This window comes from Vicugna pacos, chromosome 9 (genome assembly GCF_048564905.1).
Source record: "Vicugna pacos chromosome 9, VicPac4, whole genome shotgun sequence".
Lineage (NCBI taxonomy): Eukaryota > Metazoa > Chordata > Mammalia > Artiodactyla > Camelidae > Vicugna > Vicugna pacos.
The window spans coordinates 48,591,745-48,614,811 of NC_132995.1; the positions used below are offsets into that span (position 1 = coordinate 48,591,745).

Here is a 23,067-nt window from a genome sequence, read left to right on the forward strand (position 1 = left end):
ATATGGTTTTCTTCAACTTACCTAGAATGAATGTGGCGTTTATTCCTGGCTTCCTGTGGCTCTTCCTCCTTTAGAAAATGTATTTGCGTGGACATTTTTGAAGCATTTTTTCAGATATTGAAAAATTAAAAAAAAGAAAAGAATGGAGAAGACAAACCCTTTCCCCTCCCCCCAGCAGTGGCTCCATTGTGACAACAGTGGGTTGAGCTAAATTCAGCTATGTCAAGGAAGAGCAATAAAAGGAGATGGATTGTTCTCTAAGCTTCACTTTATTGGATATTGTAATTGACATATAGTTGTCATTTATAATCATCTGTCCATTCCTGTGAGTTGGGAGCAGTAAAGTTAATTGTGGCGGCTCATTTGCATTAATCTCACCTCTGAAGGGTACAGTAACCCATTAATATCATGTCATGATGAATTATCACAAATAACATTGAACATATTGATTAATGATCTCTGAGATTTGTATCTCGTTAAAACATTTTGTTAGCTCTTTAAACTTTTAAGCCAACAACCGTTGCACGTAGGAGGGGTTCAGAGATCATCTGAGAGGTGGTGGTAGCGAGTGGTGTTATGTCGTAGGGTCACTGGTTTAAGGAGTTGGATTACTCAGTTCCCATTAGATTTTATTTTTTTTCTTCCAGAAGTCAGGCACATTTCCTTGATAAGTTCCTCCCACTTTTCACTGGATGATGGTTTCTTCAAAACATCTTATTTGATTATAAAGTAGCTCTGATTTGCAACTGAAATACTTTTAATAAGATTTTCAAAAATTATCCTTGCAACATCCTAAGTGGTGGCCTTCCGAATCTCTTACCCACCTAGATCTGCTTGCTAGTTTGCAATGCACATTTTTTTTCCTCCTTTACTTCAAAATCTCCAAGCTCTAAGCTCTCCAGGCACACCTTAGAGATATTGTGGATTCAGTTCCAGACCAACACGATAAAGCTGATATCACAATAAAGTGAGCAACCCGAATTCTTTTGGTTTCCCAGTGCAGGTAAAAGTTGTGTTTATTCTGTAATCTGCTAAGTGTGCAAAAGCATTATCTCTAAAAAAAAAAATACATCCCTTCATTAAAAAATGCTTTATTGCTAAAAAATGCTAACCATCATCTGAGCCTTCAGCTAGTTGTAGTAGTAACATCAAAGAACACTGATCACAGGCCACCGTAAGAAATACAGTAATAATGAAAAAGGCTGAAATATTATGAGAATTAAAAAAAAATGTGACCAGAGATATGAAGTGAGCAAATGCTGTTGGGAAAATGGTGTCCGTGGTCTTGCTCGATGCAGGGTGGCCACAAACCTTCAATTTGTATATGTATGTATGTATGTACGTACGTACGCGTGCGTGCGTGCGTGTGTGTGTGTGTGTGTATGTAAAACAAACCCAACATCTGTGAAGTGTAGTAAAGGAAAGCACAATATGAGGTCTGCCTGTGTGGTGATGTCAACAAAGGAATGAGCTGTTTGAGATGAGATGCTGTCATTTAAAATATCACTTACTAACCCTTTGTTTTATAAAAATTTATTTCTCTTTTCCTGGGTGTTCTTGTTTGTCAGACGATTGCAGACGATTTTATGCATATTTCCACAAAACTAACAAGACTGGCAGAGAAATCATCATATCAGCCACACACACCATGTGGACATTAATAAAATAATAGTAAATTCTCTTTAACAAAGCCCTTTGCAGAATTTTCTGGTAAAGGTTTAACTGTAGTAGGCACAGTAAAGAGAAAGTGTATATATATATATATATATATATATATGCGTGTGTATTTTTTTTTCCTTTATGGCAGTGCTGGAGATTGAACCCAGGACCTTGTGCATGCTAAGCATGAGCTCTACCACTAAGCTATACCAACCTCCAATATATATTTTTTTCACTTATGTTTAATATTTGGCCTGTTTTCTCGAGATAAATCTTTCATGAATGGCAAATATTGGGACCAGTCTCTTTTGGGGTCGGTTCAGAGAAAGGGAAGCTGAGCTTTCTGAAATCAGGATGCCTGAGAAGATGATGTCATTAATGCTTGGCTAGCTTGGGTGGTCTCTTCAGCCCTGAGGGCAGTTCTGAAAAGGGGCAAAGGGCAACCGCTTCTGCCTGTCTCTTAAGACCTCCAGCCCTGGGTCTGTGACTCCCCATTGAGGGAAAGACTCTGACCCCAGGACATACGAAGAAACCAGCTCCCAGAAGGCAGGAGTGTTGGTTTAGCACCAGAAAGTGTGCTGAATCTTAGGAAAAGGGACATGTTTGTGGGCTGGATGCTAGTGGGAAAGATGCTGTCCTTGTGCATTGTTCGTACCTTCAGCCAGCAGGTGAGGACAGCGCTACCATCCTGACTTAGTCTCAGATGCTTGTTTTTATGAAGAGGTCTTTAAACAATACTTGGACCATATGTACAGCAGTGTTGGTGCCTAAATAGCTAAGGACAAAGTCGATTGCTTCCTTCTAAGAGCCACTTTCCTTTCTGTTCTTTGTCAGGCCTGTAATGTTTCTCTCCCACTGAGTATTTAATATCTGTGTTTTCAAATCAAAGAACGAGCGTTTTGTATCCCAGGATAGTATCTTGTAAAGCCAACCTCTTTATTACTTCCCCAGTTTAAGGCTTTATTACCTGCGATCTAAAGCTGGCTGGTGAATTATGCATTGATGCTCCCGGCACCTCCACTCCCCACTCTCCTGCCACCTTTTTGGGGGGTCCAGAAAGTCCAAGGAGATTTCGACCTGTGTTCCTTTCCATCCATGGTATTAATCCTTATCCATTTAAAAAAATCTGCTAACGGAAATGTTTCCATTCAGCTCATTAATCAATTGTGATTTTCCTTCCCTTGTTTTGTAAAAGCTGTTGCAATAAATACTTTTTTTTTTTCACAAGGCGAAAATCCAAGAGATGGATGCAGCCAGCGTAATTAATTGTACCCAGTTACAGGAGATCAGCAAGTTTGTGAGATTCACATGCTGCTATACCATATGGTTGCCCAGTAGGCGAAAAATTTGATTAATGTTTTGAAGTAGATTTTTTTCAGCAAATATTACAGCCCCAGATGAGGTGTTCTTTTTTTTTTTTTCCTTTTACTTGCTAGTATTGTTAGACCTAGCTGAAGGAACCAACCCTCTGATTTAAAGCTTAATAATATTGTGATCCAGTGAAAACTTAACATGCAATAAACATTACAGTCTGCCTGTCTCTTGTGGATATAGAAAAATAATGCATTATGTCTTCGTTTGTAATTAAGTAAAATGTGAAAGTTGGACTGCAGAACTTGATCCTTTTCTTCTCCCCTAAAAAGAAACATAATTTTTTTTTAGACTGATGCATTTTTGGTATGATTTATAAGCAATACATTGGGGCAGACTTTTGAAACTGAAAGGAAACAGCAAAACAAAACCAAAAAATGAGTCAGTAAACAGCTTCTTATTAATTATGTTCTCCATACCAATTAGACCATCACAAACTTAGCTATGGAGTGTTATAGAAAAGTTTAAGCTGTTGGTATTGTTATTCTAAGTTTCATAACCACTCAATATTAATAGTTAAATTTCTCCTTTATTTAAAAAAATCTGCCTCAGATTTTTGAATACATTTTATAATTTCCTTACTTTTTTTTTTTTTAACTTAGAAAGCTTATTTTATCTTACAGCTCCCTGTCATGCTGGACATTCATGTGCTCATGCCCGTGTCCTGCTGGGGTCACTTTGTTGTCCAGAATCAGCCATTTGATAATGTACATGGTGGCTCTGACATGGCGGGCCTGACCTTGGCATTCAGAAAAACAGCATGAACTTTTGAAAACCTGTAAGAATTGTTGATGGGACTCCATAAGGAAAATAAAATAAATCAAATTTCTTTTCACTTTGGTGAATGTGTCTTGATGCTTCATATAGTTTAGTCTTTCTGTTTTCTTCGTTTTTTTTTTTTTTGGAAACTGAATTTCTAATTGCCTAAGCATTCTGTGACTCTCCTTAAATCTTGATGTCTACTGAAATGAACTCTTAGGTCAAGTGGATAGAGCCTGACCTCTAAACAGGCATCAAGCTGTTTTGAGTCCTCTGAGTCTTGGCTAATAGAAAATTCTCCCTTCTAGGGTCACCAGTAGTGTCTGTAACTTTGACCCGCCACTGGTCTAGAGAGGTGCTTTGTTCAAAAGGAACTGTGTCATTACCATCAAAGCCAACAACAGCATGTGCTGTCCGCTCTTAGATGTCAGAGGATTATGGCTCTTTCTCTGTTTGGTGTCTAAAGCATTGTAAGCGTTCTCAGTGTGTTCTTTTTTACACTGGCTTAATGAAGGGCTGGTTCAATCAAAATACAGGGGGCGAGGCAGAGTCAGGCCAAGGGGGCCATCTCCTCTGATTTTACTTACCATGTTAAATCATTGAACAAAAAGGTTGGACTGTTCTTGATAATTTCATCAAACTAGGCTTCTAATATTTGTTTTTATGATTAACTGAATAATAATTATCCACAAAGACATGAAAAGAAGTGTGATAGTGATGGCATATTTTGAAAAAGTCCAAAGAAACTAGAATAGCTTATTTTTCCTAAGTTTGAATGGAAGCTCTTTCTTTAATTTTCATTATATTATCCAATCGAGATTTTTATAGTGATGCAGTTTTAGAGACACTGTTTAAGAAAACATCTCTCTAAGATTTAAGCAACTTTACCCGCCCCCAATGTAAGTCACTCCTAGTGAATATGTTTTAACTGCGCAATTTAAGCAGTAAGTTTTGACTTTGTATGGTCACCTCCAAATACAGCCTGGGTTTTTTCATTTAAAAAAAAAGGAAATACTTTAAAATTTTTATTTAATATGGCAGGTGAAACATGAACAATATATGGTCAGTTGGCAGGAGACAGTGTATTGAATTATTTATGAGTTTACATTTTTTTTTCCAGGCAGCACATACATATATGAAATTCATTACTGAGTGATGGGACAAATGACTCAGGGAAATGTTTAAGGGTTTGAGAGGCTCTGCTGAGGAGGGCCAGTGCCTGTGGCAATAAAATAACCTTAGCTCTGTTTCTCGCAACTTGATCTAGGTTGGTCTGATTTTTGTTGTGATGTGGTTGTGGTTTGTCGTTTTAATAAAATGCAGTTTGGAAAGAATAAGCCTGTTCATAGTGCAGTATTTTTTTTTCCCAAAGGAGAATACATTTCTTGTCCATCTTTCATTAGTAATGCATACTTCCACAAGATATTACCAAAACAATTATACTGACCCTTTGTATCCTAGGGGAGACTGATACATTTGCAGCCATCTCCTTTTATATTTAAAAGTTTTACTTCCCTGGATAGCTATCCTTTGGAGAGAGCCCATTCCCAGAATATCAATTCCCTTAAATAAAATTTCCTTTTACTTGAACTAACCATGTTGGATCATAATTTATGGGCCATATCAATGTACCATTACTCAGATACAGTAATTTACTAGCCAGCATCCATCAGCTGGGTGGGGGGTTGCTCCATTTTGCAAGCGAGAAGAAATCTGAACAAAGTTTAGAAAGAAAAAAAAAAATCCTGGTGGTAGGAAGCAAAAAAAAAAAAAATTCCTTAGGGTCTCACAATTTGCGATTGTTAAGTGTTGCCGTGCAAAACTAACTCCTGTTGGGAAGGTTCTGGTTTTCCCAGATTCTCAGTTAACATAAGGCATCTGGGCCTCTGGTCTGGGTGCCGGGCTGAGATGCAGTGGGAGGACGGCTCCGGCTGCAGTCTGGCTGGGATCGTGGACCGCTGGGAAGGGAAGCTGTCCATGGCGCTAGCCACTCAGCCCTGCCAGTCTGCTGCTTCCCGCGCTCCTGGATGCGCTGATGTGAAAGTTGAATAAATGAGAGCTAGTGATTTTTAAGGCGTTTTTCAGTGACTTGTCTTGGGAATGCTCAGTTGTCAAGAATAAAACCTAAAGTAGAGTTGATTTTTGAAGACCCAAGAAAGGCATGTCCTTGAGTGACTCGGTAAGGCTCCAGCAGCCCCAGGTTGTTCCACATTAGGAAAGAGTACAGTTATCAGAATTACTCACTAAAGAGAAAAAAGATTAAAAAAAGGACTATTAGTCTCCAGGGCAGTGGGAAGGAACAGGGCTTCCTCCAGCTCTTACAAAGATTTGGTCTGAGAAAGCTTCTACCTTAGAGTTCCAGGGCAGTACTTTCCCAAAGAATGGGTTCCTTTGTCCCAGTGACAGGTGACAAGCAGAATTATGGTGCCAGTAACTGAGGTGTCATGGGCAGAGGGAGGCAGAGGAGATTCAGTCCTTACCTACACGTACACCTCAGGTATAAAGTCAAACTGACTACTTTGTTTCCTAAATAACCGGTATTTGAGAAGACAGTACTCCTAAGTCTCATTTTCTTTCCTACTTCTTAGGAGGGGCTGGTTATTTTGGGGAGATACTGAATGAAATAATATGGGCCACTGAGAGAAATGCTGTTTACTTGACAGGTGTTTTATTTCAAGTTTACCGGACTACGGCGTGAGTCAGTTTGTCACAAATTTAAGACTATTTGTTGGCATTTTTAGTAGTTATTTTTATTCTTATTTTCCTGAAGAACGAGGTCACTGTATTTTGTTGATATTTGGAAGCATTTCAACCCATGAATTCAGGTAAAGGAATACACAGCCACTTTTATTAATTCTTTACAATGTAATTGTTGCAGATGTGTGCTTAAACACACCTTCATTTGTATATCTCTCTGTATTTCTTTTTTTTCTCTCCCTGTGATGTGTTTGAAGAGAAACAGCCTCCTTCATACATACCTGTTGGGGTTTTTACATTGGCAATTTTATCAGAGGGCTTGGGTCTGGTCAAACAAAAATCCTCCTGGAGCTTTTACTTCGAGGGCTCTCTGAGCCAACACGTCAATATCTGCCCACGTGTTTATTTGTAATTAAGGCAAAGATGCTTCAGAATGGCTTTACCATTAATCTAAAAACATAGAGACATTTCCTGGTGAATGATGTATGACGCTTGGCTTTGTGTTGCCTCTGAAAGGAGAATTGTTCTTGTGGCATTGTTAGAGAGAACAGCTTTCCTGCGGGGCCCCTGGTCTCAACGGTTTCAAACTCCTGTTGTTCGGTAAATCTGTCAGAAGGGTCTGCAAGGGACCGTATTTATGAACAGAGTGTAGAGTGGTCAGTCTAGAAAGCTCCTTAGTGTAGTACTTTGAATTTTAAATTACCCACATAATTCAAAGGTAATGTAACTTGCAGTGTCGGACTTTAGTCTGTTCCGTTAAATGGAGAAAAATGACTGACGTGAGGAATGACTTATTGATTCTTGGTGGGAAAATGACTCCTGTAATATAGGAAGTATGGTAAAAGGAATAGCTTAATTATTTAGGGAGCACTTTTCAAAATATGCTTTTACAGCAGTACAAATTGTGTATAGACAGATTGTACAACCAGGTTCTTTTTTTTTTTTAAATTCTTAGAGGAAAGTTATGAGAAGGCTTATGGTATTTAGTTGCTAAGGCAGAGTTTAATTTTCCTTAAAGTCCTACAGGCTGTAACTAAGGAAGATATAAGAGGTAATGAGAAGTTTCTAAATGCCTTAAAAAATATGACTTCTTCCAATTGCTATTTCTTATTTACATTATACTCGGGCGAACGTTAGGAGAGCCTGACTGCCAAGATTTACAAAATATACTTTCTCTCTCTCTCTCTCTCTGGTTTATGATGTTTTTCAACAGTGTCATGAACTCACTTAATCTGATTTCATCAAGTAAATATATGGGAAGTTGAGATGACATATTTTAATCTGGCATTTGAGGAAATATTCATAAAATATCAGATAAAATATTTATTTTGGCCCTTTCCTTCTGATCTGTCTTTTGATTCAGTGTGTATTCTTTGCTCAAGGACCACAGCCTAATGTTATTTTGACTGCAGTTCCCCGTGTTGGCAGCCTTTCAGATAAACAGCATATTTGTGGTTAATTGGTTGAACATGTTCTATAATTATAATTATATTAAGACCTTAATGTGCTTGAACGTTTGCCCACCGAAGGCCACTTGCGTGAACTGCGCCGTTTTTCTGTCGTTAGAACTGGGCTGGCTGGTGACTGAGGTTCGGCCATCGAGGCAGGACAAGGACCCAGGGAATTACACAGGGGTCTCTGATCATTTCTGTCAGAGACCACGTTTGGATAGTTTCAGAAGTTGACCGTGGAAATTGCCGTCTGGTAGTAACTGGGATCCCCCCGGTTTCAATCCACGAGCTAACATTTCTTCAGATTTTCAGAACGAATTGGCTTGGCTTTTTATCCAAGTTACACAACAGCCGTAAAAAGCAAAATTAGCACTTTATCAAGTTTGGAGCCCTTTGCCAAGGCCACCAGGGAGCAGGGCGAGTCACCAAAGACCACTGCGTAGACCTTGGCAAGCAGCCATCTCTGAGATGAGCAGCCATCTCTGATGGCCAACAGCTGGGGGAAGGGGGCCTCCTTTCTGCCCCTGCCGTGTCTGCTGGGTTAGACATAGGAGTCCGGTGGCCCCTGGACATACCAGCTGACAATTGTACCATCTTCTTTTGGGATATTGGGTCAACTGTACCATGTCATCTTTCCCTGTGTAACAGTGTAAATCAGGGTCCAAGAACCCCCGGGTTTTGTATGGCCTGAGGATGGCTTTTACATTTTTTAAATGTTTGAAAAAAGAATAAAAAAAAAGGAATATTTTATGACACATGAAAATATATGAAATTCACATGATAATATCCATAAGTAAGGCTTTATTGGAACACGTCACACTCATCTGGTATGTGTTCTCTGTGTCTGCTTCATCTGTCAGGGGGCAGGGTTCAGTAACTGCAGCAGAGACGTGGCACACAAAGCTGGAAAGATTTACTATCTGGTCCCTTACAGAAAAAGTTTGTTGCCCTTGATCTAAATGATATCCTTCAGTTTTTGTCTTATACCAGAACGACAGTGCCCTGAGAACAGGGGCTACTCCTGTTCTTAACGCTTGGCCCACAGTAGGGGATTTTGGTTGGTTGAAAGGATGGATGAGTGGGTGGATGGATGGATGGAAGGATGGATTAAAGAAAGAGAGCTCGAGAGAGAGAAAGACAGAAAGAGGGAGAGAAAGAGAGAGAGAGAGAAAGAAAAGAAAGAAAGAAACTGCCCCAATAACCCTGCGTACAGAGATGTCTGTCATTTTCTTATCTTTAGCACGACAACTGAGCACAGTTTGTAAAATTTGGAAATCTGTCTCCAAACATGTTTGAATTGATTTTTATGGTCTTTTAATTAACCCAATAAAAATGGCAACAACACAGCAATTTTACGAAAATGACACAGCCAAGTTTTTTTTTTCTTTTATAGCTCTGCATGCAATCCGTATCACACCCACACGTGGTTGTTTCTGTGGTCCAAATAATTATCTTTTGGACCGAGGATCCTTTAAATTAGGATTTACTTAAAAGATTATGTTCTGTGTCTATTAAATGAAGGAAGACAAAAAGTTCTTCCCAAATTTATTTACGGGATGGAGCAATTCTGGCTCTGCATAATATGGCAGGAAATTCCATTAAATTTAAGTGCACCATCCTTACCCCTAAAGTATTGGAGGGATTCGCAGAAGAGCCAGATGGATTCAGACAGATCTCAGTTGCAGAACTGAATGTGCACTTTGTCAAAATACTTGGTGAGGTTTCCCAGGATGGGTTAGAATGGTAAGGATTCCAATTCGAATCTTCACACCAGTGATGCAGGCCAGAGGTTTTCTGCCAAGACGTTAGGAAATTCTAGGGTTTCATGAAGACGCCCTCCCCACCCCTACCTTTGGGCATACTCTGGTAAACTCGCCATTTCTTGTTGGTCCCCTGCTTCTGGCCTGGCCTGGCCTGCCGGCCACTTCAGCCTGCAGTTATCTAAGCCTTTCTTCTGTCTGACTTAAGCCTGGCGCAGCCTGGACTTTGGAGTCAGAGCCGAGCATAAACTTTGCTTCCCCCACTTACTAGCTGTGTGACTTCAGGCAAGTGACCTCACCTCTCTGAGCCACTCATTACCTCAGCAGGAAAATGGGGATCTTGTGCCTGCCTCCTAGTGCCAGTGCTAAGATTAAGAAGGAGGACACTAGCAAGTCACTGTCTGGTGATACTGAGCAGGCAGTAAAGACGCCTTACCTTGGCTCCCTCTCATGTTACTCCTATAATTGAGTTCAGGCTTCTTTAGAAACAGGAATCTCAAGAAATGGTCCCCTTTTGTCTTCTGTATCTCCTGTCCCAGCTTGGTTTTGCTGGGCTGTGTGTCCCCTCTTGCCTCCTTCGTCTCTTCCTCTTGCTTACAGTGGTTCTACGGTCTCGAAGGCAGCAGCCCCCCTCCTCTAAACACAGCTGGGCCGGTAGGATGCTCTTCCCTCTCCCAGGCTGGGGGAGAGCTACGCAGGTCACAGAGCGGAGGCCTTTAACTGGGGATCCCCTGCTCCAGCCTGGTCTGGCCATTTCTGACAGGATCTTATCCCAGCAGGAGAGAGCCTAGTTTTTCCTGCATACCCCTTAGAAGGGGCTTCACGGGCTTTTTCAGGGTCCTTTCCCATTTAGGCAGCTTGGTTCCTCACTCGGTCCTGTCCTCCTTCCTTTTGCCCCCCGCCCCCACCGTTCCTCTGCTGCGGATGCCTGGGTGGGTCGGCTCCCTCCCCCTTGTCGGGATCTCCCCCCTGAACCCTGATGTGTTCTTCTTGCCCCATGAGTGACATCCTCCAACGAACTCCCTATGGCTTGTCCCGTGACTTCACTCAGCATGTCTGGGCCAGGCCCTGGGGGTTGGGGGTACAGATACTGAGGCAGACTTCTTGCCTTAAAGAGCTCGCACCTGGGAAGCCGCATCTGCTCCTCCGTGTTGTTGTTCATGGGCTGCCCCTGCAGAACCCACCCATCTCCTCCTCCTCAACCTTGTGGGCTTCTCCTCCTTCTGTAAGGTTCAGTTCTGGTATGTGTGTGTGTGACCGACTCTCTCCCAGGAAGAATATCGTCCCCCAGTCATCCATTCTTTATGATCCTCATGTGGACTTCCATTTTGCACTTAACTCAGTGTATTATAATCATATATTCGTTTGTGTGTGTCCCCCACGAGACGGGAAAGTTGGGATAGTCTAATACAGCTTTGTGTTCCAGGCATGGAGCAAGCAAAAAAGAGAGAGAGTGAGAGTGAGAGAGAGAGAGAGAAATGAAGGAAGGCAGGAAGGAAGGAAGAGCGAGCTTGATTAGGGTCCCGTGATTGTGAGTGACTCACTAATTAAATGAACGAATGAGTGAGTGAATGAGTTGTACAGGACTGGCCCAAAGCAGACTCATGGCTTTCTACCGGGGGTTCACGCAGGAAGGTCCTAGGATCCCTGGGAGGCCTTGTCAGAAGTGTGGGCCATCCCCTGTCCAGGATCCTCTCATCCTGGCTTGTTTCATAGTGTCCTTGGGGCCCCTGCAGGGCTGGTGGGAGGAAGCTGGAGGAAATTCAGGGCTCTCATGTCTCGATTTAAGACATACCTGCCACAGTTTTACAGATGAGAAAGGATGGCCTGGAGAGGGTGGCAAGGGTTAATCTAGATGGAAGTGTGCAGATCAGCTGGCTCGGATGTCCCTTCCTGGATAGGGAGGAGCAGAAAGGAGGCACCACTGGAGCTTCTGTGTGGGGTCTCAGAGGAGACAGCTTTGTCATCTTCACCTTTGGTGAGCGACATTATCAGACCAAGGCCCTGGTTCTCAAACCTGAACACACACCAGGGTTCCCCGGAGGCCTGTTGGAACACACCTCCCTGGGCTTCGCCTGCAGAGTTTCTGGTTCAGGAACCCTGGAGTAGGGCCCAGGAATCTGCATTTTCAGTCACGTCTCAGATGATGTGGGTGGCGCTTGTTTGTTAATCACACGGAATTTAGGGTTCTGCTAGTTGCAGCTCGAGAATATTGACTCATGGGATAAGATTTCTGCTGTCCACAGCTCTTGGTCATCAGTAGGGACGAGTCTCACTTTCTAAGTTTGAAAAACATCGAAGTTATTTAGTAAAATGCATTTGCCATCATTGCTTTTATAGCAACTCCTCTGAAGTAAGAAAACCTGAAGGAAAATTCGCTTATTGAGATAATTTGTTGTAAATACAAGTTCTGCATTAGATTTCGAAAACATGAAAAGCCCTGCTTTGAACTTCTTTTGTTCAGTCTACCTGTATTGTTCTGCTTCCTGTATAAATTGGATGTACCTGCCGCAGTTGTTGGTTTTGCGGTAATAGTACTTTTCTACATTAAAAAAAAATCCCGAAATGAAAATGTAACTTAGTCTTATTATTGTAATCTCCCCTTGCCTTTTTTGCATGGATCATTTGTTTGTGAACTGGTTATTTCAGGAAAGGCTCAAAGGTAATTTCATGGTTTATAGCATTTATATTGGCGCCTTTAATGAGCAAAACATATTGTTTTCTAATACACGGAATGAGGAATTCGCATATATATATTATTTTCATTTCCTAATATTACATGTATATCAAGTTGAAGACATGGAGAACGACCCTGTAAAGAAATTATACCTCTGCACACAGGGGAAATATGAAAGTTTTGTAATGCCAAAAAAATAAAAAAAATAAAAAAATAAAAACCAGCATTTGCAAGGCTTATAAGATGATTTTGTTTCTAGAGCATCCAGGTGATAGCCGGGCCCCGCTGTTGTGCTTGTGTGGTGTACAGCAGTTCATATCTTAAAATATGGTAACATATGGCTTTGTTATTATTTAGTTTAGGAATTTATGCACCTAAAGGAGTTTTAAGAGCTCTGGGTCTCATTCCGATGTTGTACACAGCAACTAAACAAGATGAGCTGGAGCAGGGAGTTTCTCAGCCCCAGGTTATTAAGATCTGACCAGTTCCTTTTTTGTTGTTGTTGGTGATGGTGACGGTGCTGGTGTTGATTCAACTTGAGAACTTTTTTTGCATATTTGCTAACAGTTCTCATCTGTCTTTGTGAGTATGTTTTAGAAGGCTGAATTGGTGAAATCTTCTGACCCGATCGAAATATGGCCTGGATGGAAAAGATGACAAGCTTCTTTTTCTATGCCTGGAGCGAGGTGGCTCTCTGGCCTCCTGGTGCATTTGATGTCCTGGGGAGTCCTTGACACCCACACAGTCCCCATCACAAGACCTTCCCTCCCATCCCAGTCCTGTTTGTTTTAAAGCTCTCGCACGGAGTGTGCAGCTGTGTAAACCCGGGGGTGGTTTCTGCACGGCTTTGATCTTTGCACAGTTCAGCAGTTGCCCTCAGCCCCTCAACCCCGTTCCACGGCCCCTGTATTTCTGGGGTTTTTCCATATTCTAGTAATTATGGCATTGAGTGGGGAGCCTTCCAGCAGCACTCCACATGACTGTGGGCAGAGAATCTGGAAGAAGCACCTTCAGCCTGTCGTTTGTAGAACCCTGTTAAGAAGTGATTTCCATTTGAGGCCGTGGAAATGCCTGAGCAAAGAAGGCTCTTGCTCGGAGGATTTTGGTCGCCCAAGTGAAGCTCAGTCGGTGACACCACGTGGCACAGCTGCTGGATCGTGCAGGCTGCCTTCTCGTCCTGTAATCCCAGGAGTGAGTGCTCCCCCCACCGGGGCGGGGGCCTGGCACCTTCTCAGCCCCAGAGCCTTAGGTGACCTCGACCACTTGACACGACCTTGATGGCGTGAATGTAGGGAACCCCAATTGCCCACATTTCTTAGGAAACACAACCAAGAAGAAAGAAGAACTGGGCCTGAAAGTAGAGACCAGCACGCAACATCAGTTTATGTGTTGCTCTAGTTTCTTCCACGTCTGTTGAGCGGTGGCTGGAAACCCCATTTCTCAGTAAGTGAGCCATCAGTGTTGCTATCTAAGAACGTGGGCTGAGATCAGGGTCAAGTTGTCTCAACTGCTGTGTGGCGAGATTTGGTGGGAACTATCTCCCAGAGTCCAGGAGGTGGTGTGAAAGTCCCGGCCATAGTATTGCGTCACATGTAGGGGCTGCCTATGAGCCAAACTGTGAAATTCAGATGGTTCCAATACTTATAAGGACAGTGCTTGAAACAGAAGAACTGAGCAGAAATTAGGAGACAGCTTAATTTTTTCCTATAGTAGTCATGAAGTCTGTTCAATTTTCTTTTAAAAGTCATTGAATCTTCGAGAAAGTGTAAACACCTAGGGATAATTTCCTGGGTAGGCTTCCTAACTTTCTTTCTTTTTTTTTCTCTCTCGACATCCCTAAATAGTTCTTTGTGCCGGGGCATGACTAGCAGCTTAACTTTTTCAGGAAATGATTCATTACTTCATAATTTCAATTCACTAACCATTTTCAGCCATGCAATAAATTTAAATCCTTTACTATCAAGATAACATTTTTTCTCCTGTCACTGAGATATAATGATCGGAAACCATTTTTAGAAGTTGACCCTTTTGGGAACAGCTCTGAGGCATTTGTCCTTTACACCAGCATAGAACTTGTAGGGTGTCAGTGTGTCCAGGGCAGGGCCCAGAGCTGTGGGCCTGTCCTTTTCCCCAAGGGCCCAGGACAATGCCCTTTACAATAAATGTGATAAAGAGTTTACTGGGTGAATAGAAAAAAGGAGGACGTGTATATTAAGTATGTGGTTCTGAGAAAATCATTTCAGAGGAACAAAGGATGAATGATAACGTCATTGCTAAGGCATCCTTTACCCTCCTGAAAATCAGCTGTGAATTAGGCAAGGCCAGTCAACTCAGTGGTCCAGCCCACTGTGGAGAGGGTCCATCAGGTCCCTGCATCAGCTGCTAACTTGCTGTGTGATTGTTGGGGAGTCACTGAGCCTCTCTGAACCTCAGTTTCCTCATCGATCAGTTGAAGGCGGGTTTAATGTTCTCGAGATGTCTTGGTGAAGACCCTCAGGCTGGGATCTCAGCAGTCAGACCCTCTTCTCTATAATATTAACTGGAGGCACTCTCACTTTACCCCCGCTTTCCACATGGGACTTCTTCATAAGACGTGATTTAAAAAGCATGTGCATTTTTAAAAGATTAATTTAAACACTGAAATTCTGAAAATAACAGGTTTCTTTTTATTGCAAAAATTATCGAGCATAAAGAAAATTCAGACAATACTTTAATAGTGCAGTGAATAGCCATACGCTGATCACCTAGATTCAGTATTTGCTGATATTTTACCATGTTTTGTTCATTTGTCCAACCATCTGTCCATCTGTTCATCCATCAACCCACCCACCCACCCATCCATCCACCTATCCACCCACCCATCCCACCCATCCACCCACTCATCCATCCACTCATCCATCCACCCATCCGTCCATCCACCCACATATGTAAGTTGCAGACATTGACACACTTTATCCTTAAGTACTTTGGCAAGCAACTTCTAAAACTAAAATCGTTGTTATACATAGTCATTTTTATCAACATTATCATGTCTATGAAATTGATAATAATTCACTAACATAAAAGAATGCATAGTCTGTAACCAGATTTACCCAGTTATCTTTAAAATATCTTTCATAGCTTTTTGTTTTCGGTTAGTTTAGAGTCAAGCTTCACACGTAATATTTGGTATTAAATCTTATTAGTCTGTTTCAATAGAGGGTTTTTAAAATTTTTATCATCCTCCCAGGGTCATGAAATTTGACAGGCAAATATATCACTGATATATCACTGATGAACGTCTTGGACCTGGGATGGTGGGGTGGTGGTAGGGGTCACAGACAGGTCCTTGTCCAGTTAGATTACTGTGGATTCTGCCAATTTCCTTTTCCAGTGAGCAAGGATTTTCTTTATTTTTCAGTACTTTTATGTTATCAGGGAAACTTAATTTCTTGTGTGTTTTGTTGGATTTTTGTGAACCTGGTTTTGACTTCCAGCCCAGTGAAGACTGACTGTGGGAAGGATTTCCTTTGGTGAAACTTGGGAGGAGGAAAAAAATATATATATATCTCTGTGAATTAGGACTGTGGGAGTGCACTGTGTTTATCTCAGGCAGAGCAAGTCTCCCCAGGGCCCCATGGCATAGCCCGTAAGACAAGAATATTGTGGGAAGAAGATTCAAGTCTCAGGTTAAGAAACCAAATCCTCCAAGACCTCAGGGCTCTTTGCCTATAATTAGAATGCAGGAAGGAACAGTGTAGATCAGGACTGCCTCTTGCCACTGAAGGCTCACCTTGGGAACGCAGGGGTGAGAAACAGCTCCTGACCTGACGAATGCGGTGCAGGGTGGGAGAACAGAGCCCACAGTGTCCCTCCTTCAGAGGGTATTTGGCATCGCTTAGGTCACGGAGTGGGGGCTGATCTGCCCACAAGTTGGTTCATGCGTCAAAGTAACTCGCTCTAAAATTAGATGAGGTTTTTGAGTGTGTTTATCATCCTCCCAGGGTCATGAAATTTGACAGGCAAATATATCACTGATGAAAGTCTTAAGACCAGCCTGCAGCTCCCAGACTTTCCTCCTACCTCTTTGCCTCCCCTTTTCACTTTTGTCTCGGCCCAGTCCAGGGACCAGCCATGGCTTTGGACGTGACTTCCAGAGGAGAAAACTCTGTGATGTTCCTCTGCATCAGTGGACATCACCTACTAGTCAGCCTGTTTTGTTTTGCTCACACAGTGATTGAAAAGAGTCGTTGAGATATGTACACAAATTGAGAGATTTCACGTAAGCATCTGGCTTTCCCATTAGGTTTAAAAATTGGACGAGGAGGCAGCAGTTAGCTGGAGCTGAGTAAAGGCATCAGAAAAGCATGTGGTTTCTAGTTTTCCATCATCTCCACCACTCCCTAATGCTCCCCTTTCTACTTTAAGCAGCTTTAATCATTCATTCTTCTGTCCCTCCATCCTGCTGTCAGTACTAGGAGGAAAAAGCCATGTAACCTCCGGTTGGGCCACTTAGAAGTGAAATGAGCATCTGAGAAAAAGTGCCCAACGGTATGGAGGGAAAAGCGGTGGAGTATTCTGAGTGACTGCAGGGATATTTAGAATTTTTACCTCCTAAGTTCCCTTGGAAGAAAGAGCCTGGCTCCCCTGAATCGATTACAAGTCACTAACTAATTCAAATTCAGTCATTGTGAGACTGAACAAGTCTCTGGCTCTTGATGGAGCTTGAACATATGAGCACTTTTTTTATTTTAAGGATGAAGTGTCTCTCTCTCGTTTTTGGTAATGATATAATGGCAGAATGTCACTCACCCGCCACTTGGGTGTCCAAGAAGGAGTGTGGGTGCCCTGCAGCCCACATCAAACAGTCAGCCCTTGAGGGGCGATGGTGCAAGTCAGTTTGAAATGAGAAATTGCCAGTGACCTGAAACCCATCATTATTAACCTTGTGGCCAAACATCACCATAACCAGTAGTCAACTCTCATTTTTTATTTTCTTCTTCTTCTTCTTCTTCTTTTTATTCCCCTAGATTCGAAGAAAGGCTCATTGATGAAAGTTGGCTCAGTTCTTTTTGTTTAAGTTAAGTGGTTGGACCACCAGGACGAATAACTTTTCTTTGATTGGGAACAGGTCTGAACCCAGCTGTCCTTCACGTGGCCAGTCTGCTTGTGCCGGGACGGCCCAAAACTGATTTGAGCTGTGTTTATATTATAGACACCCACCCACAGGGATGGTGTGGAGAAGCATCTGTGTGTCACTGCCCTAGTCTTCCTTTTAGGAACTTACATTTTTTTTTGTAGCTCAGGTGCTTTTATAATGAATGAACGGCTTCTTTCTTCTTCCTTCTTTCAAAAAGGAAACAAATGATACAAGGAAAATGTGAAGTAGGAAGGATTTGGGGAGGTGCATCATGGAATAATAATATTCTACGCATTTTATGGTAGAAGATTCTGAAAGGGTGAGCCCGGCTATGGTGTGGCTCCTGGGTGGTTATGTGTTGGCTTGTCAAGCGATCAGGGTCCCGCTGAAGATTTTCTTTCCCTCGTGGCAACAGCAGCTTCAGAATCCTGCCTCGTGCCCCCCACGGAGACCCCCAGAGTTCCACTCGAGTCCATCTGGGCGCTTTTGAAGACAGGCTCCCTGCGTGGCCTCAGCTGTTCGCTGCGTTTGTAACGATGTTTCGCTGTGTGTGTTGGGCTTGCTTCATCTGTGACCAGAAGGTCACAGTTACCTACTGCAGATTAGAGTCTAGAAATGTGAACCTTCCTTCCTCCCACAATTCCCAGTCAGTCCCACTTTGTCCCACAGTTCCCAGGAGACCCCACTTCTCACAATTTCCAGGAAACCCCACTTCTTCCCACAGTTCCCAGGGAGCCCCACCTCCTCTTCATTCGAGGCTTCCGTTGTTGTCTCTTTCATGACCGTTTCCAACCTCTTTGCTTTCTTCTTCAGAGTTTCCTGTCACAGCGCTCCGAAATACCTGTGCAAGAACCCACCAGTACCCTTAACTTTTGATCCTGCACCATTCTCTTTTTCTCATTGGGATTGATATGCTAAGAATACTTTCTAGGACCTGACTCACCAGGAAGGTAAGCAGAGTCTGTCAGAAAAGGTGTTTTTTACAGTCCTGGTTCACTGCTGTCCCTTCGTTCTAGCACGATGCCTGGTGTTCAGTGAACTCACCAGCAGTTAAATGAATGGAGGGCTGTGCTGGGCTGAGTAATGGCCCCGAAGATCGCTGGGTCCTAATCCCCGGAAGCTGGGAATGTGGCATTCAGTGGCACAAAAGGACTTTGTAGATGTGGTCAGGTTGGGGATCCTGAGATGAGGACTTTATCCTGGACTCTCCAGGTCAGCCCTGCGTGTTCTTACAGGTATTCTCATAGGAGGGAGACACAGGGAAATCTGACACAGAAGTGGAAGGTGGTGGCCGGGTTGGTAATAGAAGCAGGGAGAGCAGAGGTGATGCAGCCGTGAGCCAGGGAACACAGCCAACCTCCAGGAACTGGAAGAGGCAGGGAAGAGATTCTTCCCTGGACCTTCCAGAAGGAACCAGACCCCTGACACCTTGATTTTTAGCCCAGTGAGACTGATTTTGGACTTCTGACCTCCAGAGCTGTGAGAGAATAAGTTTGTGTTATTTGAAGCCCCACGCTTGTGGTTATTTGTTACAGCAACAGTAAGAACCCAATACAAGTCCAGACGGTCAGAATGAAGGCGGGTGGGATCCCGTGTTCCCGCCCTCGGCGTTCCTCTTCATGAGCAGGTTGGCTTGATGGCTTGCTTTCTGGCTCTTCTTACCCTGCTCTTTCTCCTGAACAGAGACTCCCTGGATGTCTCTACTATTACAGGCCCTACAGTTTTTTGCACCTTAAAAAAAAATACCCATTTGAGATGGTGAAATTCCGATTCTGGTCAAGTGCTGTGACCCTGCAGCTTCAGATCCAGAACCAGACCTGACATGTGACACCCGGGCTGTACAGCAGTGGGAGTAAGGGAGTGTTGTGGGTCCTGCGCTGACTGGGATTCACCTTTTTGCAGTGCCTACATCAACAAGGGCTTGCGTGGGACCCCAGCTTTCCCAGTCAGTCCTTCATTTCTCTCTCATGGCAAGAAGACTCAAAGGCAGGCCGTTCAGTTTGGGAGCTCACTACCTGATGCCATCAGAACCAGGGCTGCCTGGTCTCTCCCCTCCGCCATTTATAGCATGTGGCTGCTCAGCCTCCAGGTGTCACATTTGCTTCTCCAGCAAGAAGAACGGGGCTGGTGATGGCAAGAGGCACATGCTGGCCTGTTGTTGGCTGTGACCTTAACCCATGGCCACCCATAGCTGCAAGGGAGTCTGGAGAGCTGATTGTTTTTAACTAGGTACGTGGCTCCTCAGAACTAGACTGGGGTGCTGTTAACCAGGAGGATGGAGAGAATGACAGGAAAGGGGCACCAGCAGCGTCTGCTCAGTGGTCATGAACGTTGTCTCTGGAATCAGGCAGATGCCGGGGATCTGAAGCCGGGCTCCCCTCCTTGGACCACGGCATAACTCTTCTCAGTCTGAGTGTTCCCCTCTCTAAAGTGAGGATAATAATTGGACACACAGTAGAATTGTTGAAAGGATTAAGTGAGGTCACACGTGTGCGTTGCTTAGACTGGCCTCAGTAGGCGTTCGGTAACTGTCACAGCTGCGAGCCTTGGGTGTTGTCACTTTCCCTGTGTCTTCCTCCTTTAGTCCTCTTCCTCCATCATCACTGTCTTCACCATCACTATCATTATCCCCAGCCACTCTCTTACCCCACCGTGATCAACCGATTGGTGGTTTTGTGTGTGCGTGTGTGTGTGATCACATATCCAAAAGTAATACAGCATTTTCCATAAGAACATTCCCTGAATGTGTTTTCTTCTACTCATGAATTTCCTTTAGCTACACTTTAGTTGTTTCTGTCTTTTCCGGAGAAGTGTCCCCCTGGGCTCAGCCTCACACCACGTGGCACAAATCTGTCTCCTGTACTTACTGGCACTCATGCACATTAGAACATACAGTGTTTGTTGATCAAAACAAATGAATTTTTCACCGAATAACAAACACAAGCTGATTTTATTCCTTGTGGAGCTCATTTGTTCTCACGTCTGAGAGCAAGGCCAGATCCCCAGATTGATGGCTTTGGCTATATATCAAAAGGGCTTTCCATCACAGCTGATCAGTGGAACCGAGTCTGTAATAACACCAGCGGTCACTGTGATGCGGCAGCCACAGCCAGACCCTCCTCCAGCACGTCCGGCTGCGTGCCATGTGCTGGTCATGGTGGGAAAGCCATGCCTCGTCTTAGTGCCTTTGGCATCTCTCTGGGATCAGGGTTTACATGCCTTGTCCTTGCTCCAGAACTTGGCTGCCACTAGTGAGGGTAGGGCTGGGGAGATGGAAGTTTTTCTCACTGGCTTGTAGGCTACTGCACCCCTCTCTGTGTGTACCCCCACCCCTATCCAGTGTTTTAGCCCTGGGAGAACCCAGTTAAACTTCTGGAGAGTCACAGACCTCACTAGTGGAGACCAGGAGCCAACTTGAAGGGCAGGGGCTCCCCACTGACATTATGGACAAGAGCCAGGTATGGGATCAGAGCAGACACTCAGATTTTGAGTGTGGAAAGTGAGCTGCGTAAATGGGGTTTCAGGAGGATTTCAAAGACCTAGGGCTCTGAAAGTATCAACTAATCTCTGGTTTGCAAGCCATCTTCCAGAGGACTTGGGGAGCAGATATAAGACTTGTGAAAAAGACCAGAGGACCTGAGGGTCAAAAAACAGGAGGGGCGGGTGTGGTGTGTGCACTTCTGGGAGCTTTGTGCACGTCCATCACCTCTCGGTGGCAGCTCACGGCTGCACGGGGTGTTCTGCTGTTGCTCAAGCTCCCTGTACATCTTACGCTAATGTTTTTGGTAATACAAGGCCCTACATGTATAAACAAATTCCTTTCTTGATCTTCCAAGCGATGGATGCTTAACAGATTCAGACTCGGAGAGCTCACTTCCTACCACAGGCTCCACAATGGAGGATTTATAACTGGAAGGGAGACAGAGGGTATGTGGAAGATGCTCACACTGTCACTTCCCCCCAGGAGCACAAGCAGACACTAGGCCCCTCTGTAGTTACCCGGCTTGGTGAACTGGTTTCCTTCCTGGTGAGGTGTTAACTGTTTCATGACGAAACTGCTGAAGGAGTCAGCAGACAGTGTGACCTGGGCACATACATGTGAGGAAATGCAGACCAGGAGACCTAGAACGTCTCCTGCTTATTATATATATATGTACATATGCATAATATATATTATGTATTATTTTGTATGTATCATCTTAGCATATTAAACTGCTTATTTCATAGAATATTGTTATTTTATATATTTATTAACATTATTAATATATATTAACTGCATATTACATAGTAGTTTAATATATATTACATATAATTATATTGTATATATACTATATATTATTATACATAGTTTATTATATAATTACCTAATATATATATTATATGTATTATCCATATATTAGTAGCATTACCTCTGTAGGGGGTGGGGAGTAGGGAAAAGGTTCCAGGACCGAGAGCCATTTGGGCCTTTAGCCTTGTTCATAATGCTTACATGTCTTTAAAGGGGAAACTATACTGCTTATGTAATAAAAATTATTTTTCAAAAGTAGCCTGGGGGTATTAGTTTTCTATGACTGCCGTACTAAATTACCTCAAACTTAATGACTTAAAACAACACAGATTTATTGCCTTCTGGAGGTCAGAAGTCCAAGACAGATCTCACTGGGTGAAAATCAAGGTGTTGGCAGGCTGTCTTCTCTCTGGAGGCACTGGGGGAGAATCCGTTCCTTGTCTTTTCCAGCTCCCAGAGAGCGTCTGCATTCCTTGACTCTGGGCGCCTTCCTCCATCTGTAAGCCAGCAGCACTGGGCCAAGTCCTTCCCAAGTGGCCATGTCTCTCATCCTCTATTCTGCCTTCTTTCCCCATTCTAAGGCCCTTGGGTTCACACTGATGTGAAGGGCAGTCTTCGCATCTTGAGGTCAGCAGACTAGCAATCCTGATTCCATCCACCACCTTCATCTTCTTTGCCAGATAAAGAATGGAAAGCACTTTGAAAAAAGTGTTGGACATATAGGCAAGAGTCCTTAGAACAAGACTCCTTGAATACGTCTTCCTGCTGCTGCCAGTCCCTGACCACAACCACTGTGGCCACCTCCCCCTTAAAGTCGTTACTCTTATTTACTGAGTCATTTCAGTTTCTTCTCCCAACTTCCTCCCACTTTCCTGGTCAGCTAGGGGCTCCCTGGGAAGTCAGTCCATGCATGGGATGGGAATTCTTGTTGGCATCTGTCACAGAGAGACCTTCTCTTTCATTTGGATATCTCGACCATTTCTAGGCAGTTTATTCTAGTTTTTAGCCATCCACCCAGCTATCTTTCCATCCACCCATCTACCTTCACACTCACACACCTACCAGTACAGCCAGCCAGCCATCTACCCACTCACCCATCCATCATTCCATCCATCTACCCCTCCCTCCCTCCCTCCATCCTGCCGCCACGGCAGTCTCTTTCTGTTCCTTGGTCACCCATTTTATGTCCTTTTCTTCTGTCTGCTATATAAAAAGCAAGTTTTCTTATGTAAGAAAGCATTAAACACGGGGCAAAAGTAGAGATTTCCTTAAAAGATTTACCTTTA

The 23,067-nt window shown here is 43.5% G+C and overlaps 1 protein-coding gene across 5 annotated transcripts in view; it reads left to right on the forward strand.

The window, feature by feature from the left end:
- The window catches only part of WWOX (WW domain containing oxidoreductase), an 897,467-nt gene that overhangs the window by 147,252 nt on the left and 727,148 nt on the right, over positions 1 to 23,067 (forward strand). The window contains exon 6 of one of the 5 annotated variants that reach the window (XR_012075807.1): positions 18,307 to 18,443. The exons of the other annotated variants lie outside the window; for them this stretch is intronic. The gene's annotated coding sequence lies outside the window, so the exon portion shown is untranslated. The remainder of the gene's footprint in view (positions 1 to 18,306; positions 18,444 to 23,067) is intronic. 5 annotated transcript variants of the gene reach the window in all.